The 17,915-nt window shown below is 43.7% G+C and overlaps 1 protein-coding gene and 1 pseudogene across 3 annotated transcripts in view; one reads left to right on the top strand and one right to left on the bottom strand.

Moving 5' to 3' along the window:
* Positions 1-17,915, top strand: part of OCA2 (OCA2 melanosomal transmembrane protein) — a 225,315-nt gene that overhangs the window by 121,716 nt on the left and 85,684 nt on the right. The window lies entirely within an intron of this gene.
* LOC105722681 (large ribosomal subunit protein uL18-like) lies at positions 9,199-10,088 on the bottom strand (annotated as a pseudogene).

Genomic DNA, 17,915 nt, shown 5'->3' with positions numbered 1-17,915 from the left:
TGCAGTTCCTCCGTCCTCCAAAGCTCATCTTGAAGCAGGAGCGGCGGGGAACAAACCTCTCGAACACTGAACTGAGGAAAGAAGTGGCTTTTATTTAGCCGGGAGCTGTAGGGGGTTGTACAGCCTCATTCACTGAGCTCCTTGAGCTGCAGCTTCTCTCCCCTTTTATAGGCTTCCAATGCTAAAGGGGAAACTGAGGTGGAACTGTCGTTGTCTGTTAGACTTCTCTCCGAGTTTAATGAGGAAACAGAGACCGGAGTGAGGAAATTAAAAGCCAATTTATTCGGCTCCCGGGCGAGGTTCTATGGTCCGGGAGGGGCCAGAGAAGTCGCGCTTCTCTTCTTGGGGCGTGGGGTTTTATAGGGAGTAGAAGTGACTGATTGACTACGGGGGAAACAAAGACAAGGTAGTTCTATTGGGTATTAAAAGACTGGGGATGGGCGAGGTGAACAAAGCGGGGGCATTTCCATTGGGTATGAAGGGAGTGAGCACGGACGAGGGGCTGGCCGAGGATGTACGGGGGAGCTACCATAGGGCAGGCTCTTGGCAGGCCTTTTCAAAATTTATGGCAGGTGCAGGGCTGAGATTGGAATGCGGAAATGGGCAAGGGGAGCCTGCGTGGAGAGGGCAAATGCTGAGCAATGTGCTCAGTATGATGACGTAGTTTTTAGGCACGGAGAGAGAAGGGCATGTCCATTCGGCTCCCAAGGAGGCACTGGCCTTACATTGTCCATTTGCTGGACGTCTGACCATACAATCTTTTGGCTTCATTGATTTGCTAATTAATATGCAGCGTGAACAGGAACCAGCAGGGGAGGGGGCTTACAGAGACAAGACAAAAGCAACAAGCTGTTTGTTGGCAGAGTTGTTTCCAGGAGGGAGCCTGGTCTGTGGAAATGTGGGGGCGTGAACCAGTGGGGGGCTCCGGCCGGCAGGATTAACATTCATTTCAGGGTTAACAGATAGCAGAGACACTGGGAACTAAAAGGAAGTCATTTTCCCAGCTCTTTGGTATTTTATTTCATTTTTTTTCCCCTTCTTCACCCTCCTTCCCATCTGGAAGGTGGGGAGGGAGGAGGTGAAATTAAAGGCGGCGAGGGGGTCTCCCCTCTCAATCTGAGCATCTTTTCTGGTTCTTTTTGGCCCCAGCATGGTAGGGAGGCCCTTCTCTGTCCCCCAGCGCTCCCAGCCAACAGCACTGCTCACTTCTGTCCCGTCCACCGGAATCTGCAGCAGTGGCCCTGCGCTGATCATCCTAGGGGCTGGGCCCGGTGGATTCCGGAGTGCGTGAGGGAAGCTGAGCAACATGCTTGGTGCTGGGACGACGCAGGATGGTGTCTCCACAAAGGCTCAGAGGCAAAAGGAAATGAGAACCGGAGCTGTGACTTGGGTTCACAGGGAAGCTGAATAAAGGGAAAGGCGAGACTTTAAACCTATCTGAAGGCATCGTGTTAAATGTAATGTTTTCTTGACAAATACCTAGCACACTGCATTGTTTTTAAAAATCCCCTCATTAAAAGCTAAAATCAATTTCTTACATATGGATGAGTTTCTATGCTACATGGTATTCTAATGAGAAAAAAAAGAAGTGACTTACAGTACTATACAACACTATCACATGAAATATTCATGTAAAAATTCTTTTAGAACAGGAGGACACATTCTTAAAGGTAAGCAATGCTATGCGGATATTAATAATTAATTCCTGAGCATGAGAGAGTGAGCCAGGGCAATGTGAGTGCCATTTGTCCAGAGATTAAAAACCAGGACCTGGGATTCCCAGACCTCGGGGCCATCATGGAGGACCTGAGCCTGGCTCTCTACCTCTGCAGGGACTCGCTCCTGGGGGATGGAGGGCGGGATGCCTGGGCAGAGGGGAGTTCCAAGCTCCTGGGGGAAGCCTGGGACTTTCCAGGGTTCTCTTCTCAATAATAGAAAGTGCCTCCTGAGCAACAGAGCAAGACTTTGTCTGGCGGGGTGCAGGGCGGGGTGGGGTGGTGGTGGTGAGGAAACTGCCTCCTAGCAAGTGGGTGAGGGTTGGAAGTTACTTCAGTCCTCGCTTCCATCTCCCAGGTGACACTTTCTGAGCCAGGCCCCTTACACAGGCGTCCTGGAGTGGGACAGGTGGCTGGCAGAGGAGGGTGGCTGTGGGCCTGGGGCGGCACCTCCATGGTGGGCTCGGGTTTTAGAGCAGAAGATAACAGCTGTGTGAGAAACCAGGTGAGGATGGACGGTGTGGGACATATGCCTGCTGTGAGGGTTCCCGGCTCAGGCGACAGAGGGGGAGGTACTGCAGCCCTGGGGAGAGGGGGTGCAGGAGCACCAGGACCCCACGGCTCTCAGGGGCGCAGAGGGCTCCTTTACTTCCCCTTGGTCTCCTTCCTTTCAGGGTGGCTGCCCCTGGTGACCTCCATGACCGGGGTGCCCTGTGGGAGCTCTTGAGGGATCGAGGTCAGGGTGGAGGATGTGAGCTCTGCAGGTCGCCCAGCCAGCGCCCATGTGCTCTGGTGCCAGCCAGGGACGTGTGTGTGAGTCAGCATGACCTGGAGGAACACACTGTGCCCAGAACACTCTGACTCTGTCTGTCGGCACCTGCCGCCTTCCCAAAGGCCAGGTCCACTGCACTGTCGGGTATGGTGCATCTCCCTGTGCCAACCCCACCCTGAAGAGTCACTCTCCCAAAGCCTTTCCTAAATCTCCTAAGCCCCTCTGTCTCCCTGCTGGTACTTCACACAAGCTGTTTGTGTGAGGCGGGACTCACCAGAGAGGGACAGTCACCACCAGGAGAGGCCCCTGCGCGCCCTGGGAACCCGGGACCCAGTATGTGCTCAGAAATGTTTGAGGAGTGCGAGGTTTACCACAGGCTTGGTGTGATGTCTTCTGTTTCTTTTTAAATTAACTGAAACGACCCAAGAACTATCTTGGTCAAGAACTGAGATGACCCAAGAACATCTACCAATTTATACTTAACTTTGGGAAATGAAAAAGCACTCACAAATAAATTTAATTAGTCAATCTGTAATTATGGTACGAATAAGTTCCATTTAAATGTAATGTTCCAAGCATGATAATTTGTTGAGTAAATCAAACCATTGATACATCTTAATGTTCCTAAAGTTAGGAACTCATCTAAGCTTCATAAAAAGAAAGCATTTTATGCATTTCAGTTTTCTACAGAAGTCCCTCTTTGTTAAAATTAGAAAAAAACAGTTTTTCTTTCAAAATTAGCTGATATTCTGTGCCTGGAAGAAATCAGTGGGGTTTCTCATGCTTTCCGTGCGGCGGTTCCTGACTGAATCCTGTCCAGCCGGGAAACTGCCTGATCATGGAATTTCCATCAGAGGGAGCACTAGAGATTATTTAATCAAATCCTTTCTATGAACAAATTTTAGTGGTCAAATGAGTCGAATGGCACCTCCCCGTCCCCCCCGCAGAACCCCTCTGGTCACAGTGGCTCTGTGGGCAGCCCTGCCCCTCAGAACTCCCTGGTTCCTTGGGGGAACGCACTGAAGCCATGTGTCCCCAGCCTCGCCCAGTTGCCCTGGATACTCCAGGTGAGCAGCTATGACCTGCTGTCCCTCAGGGGTGCGCATCTGGAGACTTATGCGTGTATTTCTGTGTCATTTAAAAATCTGTGCAGCGTTACATTGTATGTGGGTAGGCTTTCATCAGTTTTCCCCTTTTGTTGATATTTAGGTTATTCTATGTTTTTTCCTCCTGAAACAGCCATGTAAAGAACATCTTTGAGCATCGTGTGATGACTATTTTCCGTCTTTCTTGCGAGGTGTGGTCTTTCTCAAGAAAGAAAGAGATTGTGTGCTCAGAGGTCAGGTTTGCGGAAAGAACGGGTATGTTGAACTCCTGAAGAAGAGGCCGTCACCTCGTGGCCTGAGGGGCAAAGGGGAGCTGCAGCTCCCGCCAGGGCTGTCCAGCTGGGGGTGGTAGGAGGGGCTGCCCTCATCCCCTGTGGCCTGGCCAGAGGAGCCAGGAGACTAAGTGGCCTTGTTCCTTCCACCCGTCAAGTCCTGCCAGTGTCTCCCCCTGGGCAGACTCACCTGGATTCTGGAAGATGAGCGAGCTGCCTGCAGCAGGGCTGGGGAGAAGGAAGGGGAGAGGCCAGGGCAGGACTAAAGGGCAATGAGGGACACTTGTGTCTGTTTGGATTTTTAAAACATCTTTTGTCCAGTCCAAGAGAAAATCACTTGTCCCCAAAACAAGAGCTCCACAATATCCCATCACCTACTACTGTGTGATATGGGATGATGTTGGTTCAGTAACACCTGAAACTTGAAGTGTTAGCTACCCCAATGCTCTTCATATATGGAGAATAAGTGGGGGAAGAGAAGCAACAAAATATCGTAAAACATAGCTGCTGTAGCCCCGGCTTCCGGAGCTGACTCTGAAGTCCGAATTGTTGGTTAACATAGCTGCTGTAGCCCCAGCTTCTGGAGCTGATTCTGAAGTCCGAATTGTTAGTTAACATAGCTGTTGTAGCCCCGTCTTCCAGAGCTGACTCTGAAGTCTGAATTGTTCTGAATTGTTGGTTAACATAGCTGCTGTAGCCCCGGCTTCCGGAGCTGACTCTGAAGTCTGAATTGTTGGTTAACATAGCTGCTGTAGCCCCGGCTTCCGGAGCTGACTCTGAAGTCTGAATTGTTAGTTACCTTACTGCTCTAATGCCATGTTCCCCTGACCTCTGCCACCACTGCAGATACATGGTTTGTATCCACTGTTGAAGTGACTCAAACCGTCATTCTCATAGGACCTGAGACCTTGGAATTGCGTCTGTACCGGAGTGCCAAGGTGTGGGTGAACTGGGACTGCTGGCATGCAAGGAGGCGCACCTGCGAATGCGCAGTGCCCAGACAGTTCTCTTTGCCTGCCTGAGGAAGCAGCGACCCACTTCCTACTGAGAATTCATATCAGTCATCTCAATTCATCAAAAAAGACTAGAGGGATTCTTGTTTTCTGCTTGATGGTCACAAGGTGTGGGGAGCTTCCCATGGCCAGGGAGTATCTCAGCTTCCAACAAAATGCTGACGCCTGATGTGATACCTTGGTTCTTGTCCTCTTGGTTTAAGAGAATTTAAACAAAAGACACACAGCAAAAGAAGTGCAGCACAGAGTTTTGCAAGAGAAAAAGAATACTTTGAAAGTTAAGTGCAGAATAGACAGTACACCCTGAGAGAGAGAATTCAGGACGGGCTGCTCATAAGGACGAGACAGCAAAGACCAGCACCACAGAGGCTCCCTCTGTGGGAGTCTTACATGATTGTTCATAAGGAGGTGAAGTGTTGCTAGTGAGATTGTTCTGAGTGGTCCTCTGGGTGCACGTGTGTAGTAGTTGTGCATGCTTATTCATATATTGTATGTCTCATTAATATCTTAAATCTCCACCCAGGGGTATGTTTTTTGCTATTAAAATGAGCAAAGGGTCAGTCTGAGGACAGGTAAAGTCAAGGTGTGCAGTCTCTCTAGAGGGAAAAGCCCCTACTGAAGATAGCTTTGCTGGAATGAGCTGTTATGATGCAAATGCTGAGGCTTATTGTATCAACTGCATGGTCACTGTGGTTGCCACATCCTGAGGACATGGTCAGTGCCTTGACTGCCTAGCCTGCCTCAGGTAATAAAGGTAATTGTACTTTTATGAGTTGCATTTCCTTGGATATTAGGACCTGCAAATCCACTGAGCTCAAGATTGTTAAGATGAGGCTTAACCTTCCTGAGTGTAGTAATAAGGAAGGTTACTGGGTGTGGTAATGAAGGAGCGGGTGCTCCTATCTCTATCTTTTGTTTCCCACACCCACACTTCCCAATGAGCTGTGACGGAGATAGTAACAGTCATTAGTCATTTGTTTAAGGATATACTCCATGCTGTAGGGTGGCACCCCAACTTTGCAGACTTTTGGATTGCAGCAAGTAGTACCTCTGAAGCCTCAGCTTCGGAAGTCAGCTGCTTCTGGGCGATGGAGCACGTGGTACAGCCAGTGAGTTCTGGTATGACACACTGCCTTCACCGTGGAACGAGCTCCTTGTGACAGGAATGGAGTGAGAAGCCAAGGACGGGAAAAGGAATTTGTATGTCAGTGAGCGATGGGACTGCGTGAAACTGTGAGAAAGAAAAGGGAATCTTTGTCTGTAAAATGTATTTATTTCCAACCTAATCATAAGAGCCCTTATGTGGGGCTCTTAGTGACTAGATTTTGCCTAGCTCTAATTTCCCCTTCTTCAGGTCCTCAACTTAATCACATCAGCAAAGTCCCTATTGTCATGTGCGTTTAGCTCCTGTTTCTGCACAAATTAACACAAATTTAGTGGCTTAACCCAAATTTATTCTCTTATAGTTTTGGAGGTCAGAAATCTAAATTCAGTCTATTAGAGAGGGCTGTGTTACTTCTGGAGGCTTCAGATGAAAACAATATGATTTTTCTTCTTTAGCCTTTTGATATGGTAGACTACACTGATTAATTTTCAAGTATTGAGTGAACCATGCATACCTGAAATAAATCCCACTTGGTCGTGGTGTATAATTATTTTCACAGATTCATGGATTCAGTTTGCTAACATTATGTTGGGGATTTTTGTGTCTTAAGTTCATGAATATATTGATCTATAGTTTTATTTCTTTATACTAGCTGTCTGATTTTGGTTTCATAAAATGAGTTGGAAAGTGTTCCTTCCTGTTTTATTTTCTGGAAAAAGTTTATATAGAATTGATGCTAGTTGTTTACAAATTCAGTAGATTTTTTTTGTGTGTGTAAGGTTTTCTAGGATAATTTTGCTAAGATATTTAAATGTATTTTTAGCGAGGCAAAAAAATGCAAATAATAATAACAACCCTTCTGTTCATAAATATTCCTTCAGGTGAAAACATTGGAAATCACAGTAATATAAATGTGACCCAAATAAAGCCCAAGTATTTTTGAATGCATTTATTAATTTTACTTACCATATGATGCATAATTCAATGTTTAGTTCAGTTGCTAAGTTAAATTATTCATTATTAGTGAAACTATTCAGAATAAATTATTAGTCTGTTCTTATGCTATTGATAAAGATATAGCCAAGACAGGGAAGAAAAAGAGATTTAATGGATTTACAGTTCCATGTGGCTGGGGAGGCCTCACAATCATGGCAAAAGACAAAGAGAAGCAAGTCACATTTTACATGGATAGTGGCAGGCAAAGAGAGAGCTTGTGAAGGAAAACTCCTGTTTTTACAACCATCGGATATGCTGAAATTCATTCACAATCACAAGAACACTGCAGGAAAGACCACCCCATATTTAATCACCTCCCACCGTGTTTGTCTCATCATTTGTGGGAATTGTTGGAGTTACAATTCAGATGAGATTTGGGTGGAGACATAGCCAAACCATATCATCCCACCCTTGGCCCCCACTACATCTAATGCCTTTACATTTCAAAACCAATCTTGCCTTCCCAATAGTCCCCCAAAGTCTTAACTCATTTCAGCACCCAAAAGAACATAGTCCAGTGTCTCACTGAGACAAAACAAGTCCCTTCCACCTATGAGCCTGTAAAATAAAAAACAAGTTAGTTACTTCCTAGATATGATGGACATACAAGCATTGGGTAAATACAGGCATTCCAAATGGGAGAAATTGCCCATGCAAGTCCCAAATCCAGCAGGGCAGTCAAATCTTAAAGCTCCAAAATGATGTCCTTTGACTCCATGCCCCACATCTGGGTCATGCTGATAAAAGAGGTGGGTTCCCATGGCCTTGGGCAGCTCTGCCTGTGACTCTGCAGGGCACAGCCTCCCTCCTGGCTGTCTCCATGGGCTGGTTGAGTGTGGAGTGTCTGCGGCTTTTCCAGGTGTGCAGTGCAAGCTGTTGGTGCATCTACCATTCTGGGGTCTGGAGGACGATGGCCCTCTTCTCACGGCTCCACTAGGCGGTGCGCAGTAGGGGCTCTGGGTGGGAGCTCTGACCCCACATTTTTCTTCTGTACTGCCCTAGCAGAGGTTCTTCATGAGGGCCCCACCCCTGCAGCAAACTTCTCCTGGACATCCAGGTGTTTCCATACATTGTCTGAAATCTAGGCGGAGAGTTCCAAACCTCAGTTCTTGCCCTTTGTGCACCTGCAGGCTCAACAGTATGTGGAAGCTGCCAAGACTTGGGGCCTCCACCCTCTGAAGCCATGGCTCGAGCTCTACTTTGCCTCCTTTTAGCCATGACTGGAGTGGCTGGATGCAGGGCACCAAGTCCTTAGGCTGCAGAGAACAGGGGAGCCCTGGGCCTGACCCAGGAAACTATCTTTTCTTTCTTTTTTTTTTTTTTTTTGAGACAGAGTTTCACTCTTGTTGCCCAGGCTGGAGTGAAATGGCGTGATCTCTGCTCACCACAGCCTCTGCCTCCGAGGTTCAAGTGATTCTCCTGCCCCAGCCTCCCGAGTAGCTGGAATTACAGGCATGGGCCACCATGCCCGGATAATTTTGTGTTTTTAGTAGAGATGGGCTTTTTTTTGTTTGTTTTTTTAAGATGGGGTTTTACCATGTTGGTCAGGCTGGTTTTGAACTCCTGACCTCAGGTGATCCGCCCGCCTTGGCCTCCAAAGTGCTTGGATTACAGGTGTGAGCCACCACGCCTGGCGAGATGGGTTTATCCTTGTGGATTAGGCTGGTCTCGACCTCCCGACTTCAGGTGATTGCCTACCTCAGCCTCCCAAAGTTCTGGGATTACTGGCGTTAACCACTACACCTGGTGGAAACCATCTTTTTCTTTTAGGCCTCTGGGCCTGTGATGGAAGAGGCTGCCAAAAAGACCTCTGACATGCTCTGGAGACATCTTCCCCATTGTCTTGGGAATTAACATTCAGCTCTTCATTACTTATGCAAATTTATGCAGCTGGATTAAATTTTTCCTCAAAAAATGAGATTTTTTTACTCTATTGCATTGTCAAGCTGCAAATTTTCCAAACTTTTATGCCCTGTTTTCTTTTTAAAACTGAATACCTTTAACAGAACCCAAGTCACATCTTGAATGCTTTGCTACTTACAAATTTTCTTTCTTTCTTCTTTCTTTCTTTTCTTCTTTTTCCCTTCCTTCCTTCCCTCCTTCCTTCTCTCTCTCTCTCTCTCTTTCTTTCTTTCTTTCTTTCTTTCTCTCTCTCTTTCTTTCTTCTTTCTTTTGTGAGGATTCTTCATCTGAAAAATCCTCATGGAAAATTGTTTGGTTTAGCTCTCAGAAGCTCACTCCTGAGCTCTGAGGAAGCTTGCATTATTTCGAGCCACTCAGTTTTTCTTTTGAGCAAGGGACATTTTGGGACAGTTCCATTTCTTTTTAACTTTTTTCTTGGGCTTCTTTTCATAGACTGGATTCTCTTGTATAGCAGCATGAACTTTCTTATACAACTCCTCCATCATGTCTGGAGTTACACTGTTCTTCACGAATTGAAAGCACTGTTTCTTAGAAGCATCTTCATCTTCCTCCATTAAGCAGCACATGTAATCTGCAACATTCTGGTCCATGATGTGCTTCCGGTGTACTTCTGCATTAAATTCCTTGCTTTCAGAATCATAACCAGGGAATCGTTTGCTACAGTGAGGGATAGACAAGCCTGTATCTACAGCTCTCTTTAGGGCACCAAAACTTTATTGCCACTGGCAGTTCTAGCAAGGCCTGCATCCATATAGCAGGTAAAGGCACCTGGCTGACCATCAATGCTTTCCACATTGCATTCATCACCAGTCACCTCCACTTGTAGATCTTTTCCATGCCAGACCTGTTGAGAAGCCTGCAGGCCAGCAGCAGGCCAGTACAATACACTGCAGCGTCATTGGTCAGGCCAACCTTTGCACCTTATTTTAGCAGTTCACGTGCATATGCTGTGCATACTGTCACATCCCTTTCTGTATGGGCATAAGCAATGTGACAAATAACATCTCTGTGTTATACAAACTATCATCCTGTATTTGGGTGTGTTGTGTTTATTTTTACCCTGTTTCACCAAGCATTTCCAAGCATGGTACTCAGTTTACCTTCTGGTCATCTTCTAAAATTTTACTTGTTATCTCTTAAAGTAGACTTTGTTTTTAACAACTTTAACAAACCGCATCCTGCAGAACAGAGACCCTCATCTGTGGCTCAACAGTGACCTGCAATGCTTAGAAATTTCTTCCTCCAGATACCCTAAATCATCTCTTTCAAGTTCAAAGTTCCACAAATCTCCAGGGAAGGGGCAAAATGCCACCAGTCTCTTTGCTAAAGCATAAGAAGAGTCACCTTTGCTCTCAACAAGTTCCTCATGTCCATCTGAGACCATCTCAGCCTGGACTTTATTGCCCATATCACTATCAGCATTTTGGTCAAAGCCATTCAACAAGTCTCTAAGAAGTCCCACACTTTCCCACATTTTCCTGTCTTCTTCTGAGTCCTCCAAACTGTTCCAGCCTCTGCCTGTTACTCAGTTCCAGAGTTGCTTCCACATTTTCGGCTATCTTTTCAGCAATGCCCCACTCTGCTGGTACCAATTTACGGTATTAGTCTGTTCACATACTGGTAATAAAGACACGTCAGAGACTAGGTTCTGGGTCCAGTGACATGTCACAAGCAGCCTTTGTGGCAGGTTTTAGTCAAAAAAGGAGAGTCACAACACCTGGGTGATGTGTACACAGATAGGTACTATTGTTTCTTATAGGCAAGACCCAGCAAGGTGAGTTCCATCACCTACAGAAGACCCAGAAGTTTATTCATTTCTCTAAGTCTAGGTACAAGTGCCAGCATCTCTCCTGTTGGCTGGTTTGTGGTATGAGCGTCATCATTACAACTCCGAGCTGTGCTAAAGTTTGTGTCACAATCCCATCTTAAATATGCAAGGTCCAGGCAAAAGGTGAGAGTGACATCATCTAGGTGCTGGGTGCACAATCCTTTTGTGGCAGGGTGCAGGCTGAAGAAGAGTCACATGACCTTTGGGCTGAGACCAGGTGCAAATATCAAGTCACTCAGGTTCTGGACAGAAGTGTATGTCACAGTCACACATCACTTGGGTGAAAGGCCCAGCCATATGTCACAGTGCCACCTGTGGGCAGCACCAAGGCTGGACAAGAGTCACATCTTCAAGGTGCAGAGTCAAGCAGTATGTCACAATCTCATCTCTGGGCTGGGCCAAGGCAGGAGAGTCGAATCACTGAGGTGCTTAGCAGGTGCTAAGCAGGTGTGATCCTATGGTGACTGTCTCCTCCCTCCACATTTCAGGGCTCTTTTCTTTCCTTCAAAAAGGTCATCAGGTCTAGCTTACAGACATCAAGACCCAGAGATCAAGTTTCTGTCCTCTGAAATCACATCTCCATACCAATTCTGCTAAGCAGGATTCCAGTATTTCCACTCCTCCAGAGAGAATTCTCTGGCCACATTCCTGAATGTAAACGGTTTCATTTCCCAGCTTTCAGGATGTCCTGGCATCTTAGCTATGCATCTCCCAGTACCTGCAGATCACAGGGCAACAGAGGCTGTGACAGAGTCATTGGGGGCCCCAGAGGTGGTGAACATGTTACAGCGAAGATGAGTCCCAAGCTCTGGTGGGAGCAGGAGGCAAAGGCCCAGTAGAATTTTCTAGTGAAACCATGAATCTGGAATCTTTTTTAAAAAGAAACTTTCAAATTAAGAATTCGAATTCTTTAAGGCTAAAGGGCTTTTCAGATTATCTGTTTTATCTGTGTTTTGATATTTTGTGATTTTTGAGGAATTGGTTTGTTTCTTTTCAGTTGCCAAATTTGTGAGTGTAAAGTTGTTGATAATATTCCTTTATTATCATTTTAATGTCTAAAATATATGCAGTAAAAAATTTTTTTTCATTCCTGATATTGGTGATTTGTGTCTCTCTCCTTTTATTTTTGGTCAGTCTTGTTAGAAGTTTGTGAATTTTACTGATTTTACCCAAAGAAACAGCTTTTTTCTCCTTTGATTTTCATTAGTATTGTCCTATATTAACTCTATAGATTTCTTCTTTGATCTTTATTGTTTTTTCCTTGAGCTTTCTTTTGATGCATTTTACTCTTTTTTGGCTAGTGTTTTTGAGCTAGGAATTTAGATTACTGATTTGAGATTTCCTTTCTTTTTCAGTGTTAACATTTAGTGTTAAACAGTTTTATTGCACTTCTATTTCAGTTGCATCCTATATGTTTTTATGTGTTGTATTTTCATTAAAATTCAGTTCTATATGTTTCAAAATTTACTTGGAGACCTCACAAACTATTGACTGTTTAGACTATTTAGAAGTATGTTGGTTAATTTCCATGCATTTAGAGATTTTACTACTGTTTTTCTGTTAGTTTCTAATTTTATTCCATTATAGTTGAAGAACATACTCTGTATGACTTTATTTTTTTTACATTTGTGGGATTTTTGTTTTATGACTCAGAATATGATAGATCTTGGTAAATCTTTCATGGGAACTTGAAAAAAACTGTATTCTCCTGTTTTGGGGTGGAGTGTTTTATATATGTGAATTAAATCCCTTTGGTTCAGTGCTATTCAGTTCTTCAATATTTTAAATTATTTTCTATTTAACATTTCTATTAGTTTCTGAGAGTGAGTTATTTATGTTCCCAGTGATAAGCATGATTTTGTTTTTTCTTTCAGCTCTAGCAGTATTTTGCTTCATATATTTTGCTGTTCTGTTGTTTGGTGCATAGATATTTAGGATTGTTATATCTTCCTGGTGGATTGACCTATTTATCATTATTTAATAATTTTCTTTCCCACTAGTAATTTTCTTTACTTTGAAGTCTACTTAGCTAATATTAATATACTCAGTTACTGTGCAATTTACAGAAGAAAGAGGTTTAACGGACTTAAAGTTCAACATGGCTGGGGAGGCCTCAGAATCATGGCAGAAGGCAAGGAGGAGCAAGTCACATCTTACATGGATGGCAGCAGGCAAAGAGAGAGAGAGAGCTTGTACAGGGAAACTCTCATTTTTAAAACTATCAGATCTCGTGAGACTTGTTCACTATCACAAGAACAGCTGTGAAAAATAAGCCCCATGATTCAGTTATCTCCCACCAGGTCCCTCCCATAACATGTGGGAATTATGGGAGCTATCACATGAGATTTGGGTGGGGACACAGAACCAGACCATCTCAGGCTCCAAACCATTTTCCTCTCCTCTTACTACCTTTCAGGATTCTCCTTTAATTGCCTCTATGCTTTATTCCCTGGGGTTGTAATTGTGCTTGGCAGGAGTAAGCAGAGAGTTTGAGGCCTATATCATTTTGTCTGGACTGGAAGTTCCCTGGAATTGCCCATTTGTTTATTTTTAATCTCTGTCATTTTGTTTTTAGTTTGTTTCTGGTAGAGAGTATATAACTGGACCTAATTTTAAAATATTCACTGTTATGCCTTATATTTGATATATTGCATTTCCTTGATACTTCCCCTTCCCATGTGCTGATGTTGTATAAATTGTTAAAGTTTTCTTGTATCTAGTTTTTCAGTGTTTTGAAGTTACAAATAATAGCTGCATTCTCTTGTTAGCTTAAAAATTTACAAAATCACATTTAAACCTGTCTTTATAAATGCTAGGAATGAAACAAGAATTGCCATGTCTTTTAGGGTTCTTCTAGAGATTAAGGAGCTTTATTGACTTCTCAGTAGGCTTTTACTTTGAGAACCTTGAGTGAGACACTGCTTCCTCTTTTTCCTTGTGATGCTGAAAAGTTAGACCTAAAGGGCAGCTTGGATCTTTTGGTGTTTTTGATAGCGGCATGTTGTCCTTGTTTCACTTGGAATAAAATCCAGAGCCTCAACCATGGCTTATAAAGCCACAAATGACCTGGCTGCAGCTGCCACTTACACATGATTTCCTGCCACAGGGGGCTGGACCCCAGACACAGTGGCCTTCTTGCTAGGTGAATGTGCATCTGTACTTGTCACCTCTACTGGGGATGCTCTTCCTGAGTGTGCTGGCAGCTGGTTCACCTCTCTAGTGTCTGCTCAATATCCATCCTCAGGGCAGCCTTCCCTGCCCCGCAGAAGGAGTTCTTCCATCATTGCTGGCTCCTTTCCTGTGTTCCTTTTCTTCCAACAGATTATCATCTATGATACATTGTAATAATGCTCTAATATATACGTGTGGCAAATATATGACTATATAAAGTTTTTCTCTGTCTCCTTATAAGCAGCAGACTGTAAGCTCCAGATATCAGCAAATGTGTGTCTGTGTTGGTCACTGTGGAATCCTCAGTGTTCCTGACAGTGCTGCCACATAGTAAGCACTCAATACTCGTCAAACAAATAAAGGAGTGAGTAGAGACCGAGCAGTGTGGGATGTTGGCTCATGAGGACTGCACGTTTGCGAAATGCGTTTACTTATGTTTAGAAGTCAAACCGTGTATCAAGAGGTGTAACATTCATCATAATTTTCACAGGTTCTGTGTGGAGTGGTTCTCAGATGGATTCATCTAAGAAGGCTTCTTGTGAGGATATTTTATCAGAATCTTAAGCAGAAAAGAAAGAGAAAAAGATAACTTTGTTATTTCTCAGTGGTGTTAGGAAGCTTTGGGGATTTCTTGGTTCCTAAGTGGTGAATTCTCCATACAGGCCTGCTCATGTGTTGTGTTCATTCCCTCCTTTGGGTGTGAAGGGGTTTTGGAAAGGCTTCCCATGGATCTGGATTTATTTGTGTCTCTTCCAATGGGACATCTTTAGCCATGTCAAGACACTATCATTGAAAGTAAGAATAGTGCTAATGATAGGCAGGATAAAGGCTCTAGTGTATAGGTTGCATACAGTAATTTTGTGTACATAGTTGAGAACTTGCCAAATTCTAAATCAGCCTTCCCTGCTGCCTTCCAAGTTCTTCTTGGCTAGCCATCATCTTGTGGTGTGTGTTATTTTTCAATATTAGTTACTTTTACTCATAAACTATAGAGCTTATAACATAAAAGTCATGTAGCTTTTATATTCTCCACTGTCTTGAGAAATATTAAGATGTGAGAAATGACATAATGTAAGAGAGTGAAAGAAAGTTCATTCACTGCAAAACTTAATCACAAGAGTGCTGGCGAAGGTCACTGTTGCCCTCATGTGCTCTGCCCCACAGAGGCAGAGTGGCCACCGATTTGTGCAGTCTCCAAGCTCACAGACACCAATGACTAATTCTTCCTGCCTTTGGGGAAATAAACAAGAAGGGAAAACACTCTCTTAGCAGTAAAACTAAACAAATGAAAACACAACAAAAAAACTAAACAACAACAAAAAACATCATGACCAAAATCCCCCCAAAATCAAATTTTACTTAGTGCTTTTCTATAATGATTCAAGTCACTTCTAATGTCTCTTTTTCATGGAGTATAAAAATAGGATTAGTTTTTAAATTAAAGGTGATTCTAAAAGGGTCTCTAATTCCAATGTGAATGAGCAACATAACAAGAAGTTTATTTTTAGAAAATGAGGGTGGTCACTTAGCTTTTCTGCCAGGCGTATAAACACGGGGATCATTTAACCTGCTTTATCTTGTATCCAAGTCCTTAAGGAAGTTGCAAACAGAATCATTAGTTTATGGGGAAGATACATGCATAATTTTGGAGGAAAATTGACATACAGGCCTTTTAATTTTTAGTTTTACTTTTTTATTCATTTTTTTTTTTTTTGAGACAGGGTCTCACCTTGCCACCCAGGCTGGAGTGCAATGGTGTGATTTCAGCTCACTGCAACCTCTACTCCCTGGGCTCAAGTAATCCTCCCACCTCAGCCTCTGGAATAGCTGGGACTACAGACATGCACCACCATGCCCGGCTAATTTTATTTTTTGTAGAGACAGGTTTCTCCATATTGACCGGGCTGGTCTTGAACTCTTGAGCTCAAGTGATCGGCACACCTTGGCCTCCCAAAGTATTGGAATTACAGGTGTAAGCCACCATGCCTGGCCCATTTTTATTTTTAAATGTCTGCAGCAAAAATAACTTATAATGAGCTTTTTACTAATTTTGATAGTCTTTCTAATGTTGCTCTGACATTCACCAAAGATAGTATTGTAATTCAAGTTCACTTAAAATAATTCAATTATAATGTATTTGAAATATTTGTGAAAATTGCTACATATGTCAGCTGTTAAACATGTAGTAATAACTTTCAGTATATTTTAGAGGTTCAGAAAATCAGATTGTTTTGGCTTAGATCAGATTTTGATGAGGTGAGTTTAAAATGAGACAGGACGTTTTGAGTGGGAACACCAGCACAGAAAGGTAGGCTGCAGGGCATCCGATGAAAGGAAGCTCAGAGAGCCTGGGACTGTCTACCTGGTTTCCGAGCTATCAGCCTGCTTGTGCCTCTGCCGTGGTACACCTGAAAGTCATGGAGGCCGTTTGGGTTCCTCTGAAATGCTGGCTGGAGGCAGGCAGCCCTGCACCCTTTCCTCCTTATCCAGAGTTGTGTGATGCTCACTGATCTCCCTCACCCTGATGAGGGCTCCGCAGTGGGTATGAGGCCCCAGGACCCGAGGTGGTCAGTTGGGGAGGATTGCACACAGGAAAAGTAGCCCACTTAATTTATTTTAAAATTTAGATATTGGCAGAAAAACAGTATTTTAACTGGGTGTCATAATGAGACAGACTGTTGAATTCCAGTCCGCCAAGGCCATGTAAACCTACTGAAGTTCATGCCTCCCTCTGATTACAATGAAAACTGGACAAAAATCAACTACATATGGACTCTGAAAAACATAAACAGGTATATTGTGGAGAATGTCAAAACTTGGAGAAGGGACCCCCTTGGCGTAGTTTTCCTGTTTTCTTCTCTCATGGGTTTCTCCCTAGAGCCGGCCTTCATCACTTAGTGACTTGGTGGCATAGATAGTTAGCACTCCAGTAGCAACGCCATCTTTTGGGCCAGAGGAGCCAGAAAGAACAGCATCTGCAGGCCAGAGAGTGTGGGGGAGTCCCAGAAGAGAGGGCTGGAGAAGACCCCCAGTTCTGTTCATGAGCTTACACAAGCCTCAGCCTAACTTCAGAACAAAGTGGTGTGCAGATAGACTCAGACCAGCCCAGCAAAGGCCCAGAGGGCTGACCCATGACTGACTGAGGTCAGAGCCATCCATACAGGTCTCTGACCAACTCTCGAAGGGTGTATGTGCTAGACAGGCACGAAGCAAGATGGCAAGGCGTAGAGAACTCAGCAGAGATTTGAACCATCTGCACAGGCAGTTGCTGACTATTGGAAGATGCATGTGTGAGACAGACTCTAATGACCCCAGGAAATTTGAACCACTTCCCTTAGAAAGTGCGACAGAAATTGTGGCCTGAAGCTACTTAGCTTCTAAGTTTAAAAAAAAAAAAAATCCAGAAGATTAAAACAGAATCCAGAGTTTACATATGTTAACATTGACAGTATTTAGGAGAGAGTACCAAAGGACTCTGCACAAAGAATAAGAAAAAAATGCAATAAATTCCCAAGGGAAAAAAACAACCAACAGATATCAAACCTGAAGGGACCCAGATATTGAAATGACTGAAAAATTTAAAGTATCTTTTGTAACTGCGATCAATAAGGTAAAGAAAATGCACTTGAAATGAATGGAAAGATGGGAATTCTCAGGGGGGAATAGAAATTATATCAGAAAATCTAATACAAAAGTTAGAAATTAAAACTATAGCACCTTATTAAAAAAAAAAGTTGATTGTTGGGTTCAGTAGTGGAATGACTATGACAGAGAAAAGAGTCAGTTAACGGACATAGACAATGTAAATCATGCAATCTGAAGAACTTAGAGAAATTTTTCTTTTATATTACCAGAGCTTATAAAGCTGTGGAATAAGAGCAAAAATTGGAGTTTCACTCAAGAATAAGAAACTTACTCAAAACCACACAACTGCATGGAAATTGAACAGCCTTCTCCTGAATGACTCCTGGGTAAATAATGAAATCAAGGCAGAAATCAAGAAGTTCTTTGAAA

The sequence above is a fragment of the Aotus nancymaae genome, unplaced genomic scaffold (genome assembly GCF_030222135.1).
Source record: "Aotus nancymaae isolate 86718 unplaced genomic scaffold, 86718_ANA_hifiasm-v0.15.2.pri h1tg000075l, whole genome shotgun sequence".
NCBI classification, from domain to species: domain Eukaryota; kingdom Metazoa; phylum Chordata; class Mammalia; order Primates; family Aotidae; genus Aotus; species Aotus nancymaae.
Note: the sequence above shows the minus strand (reverse complement) of the source record. Positions and strands in the feature narration are given on the sequence as shown.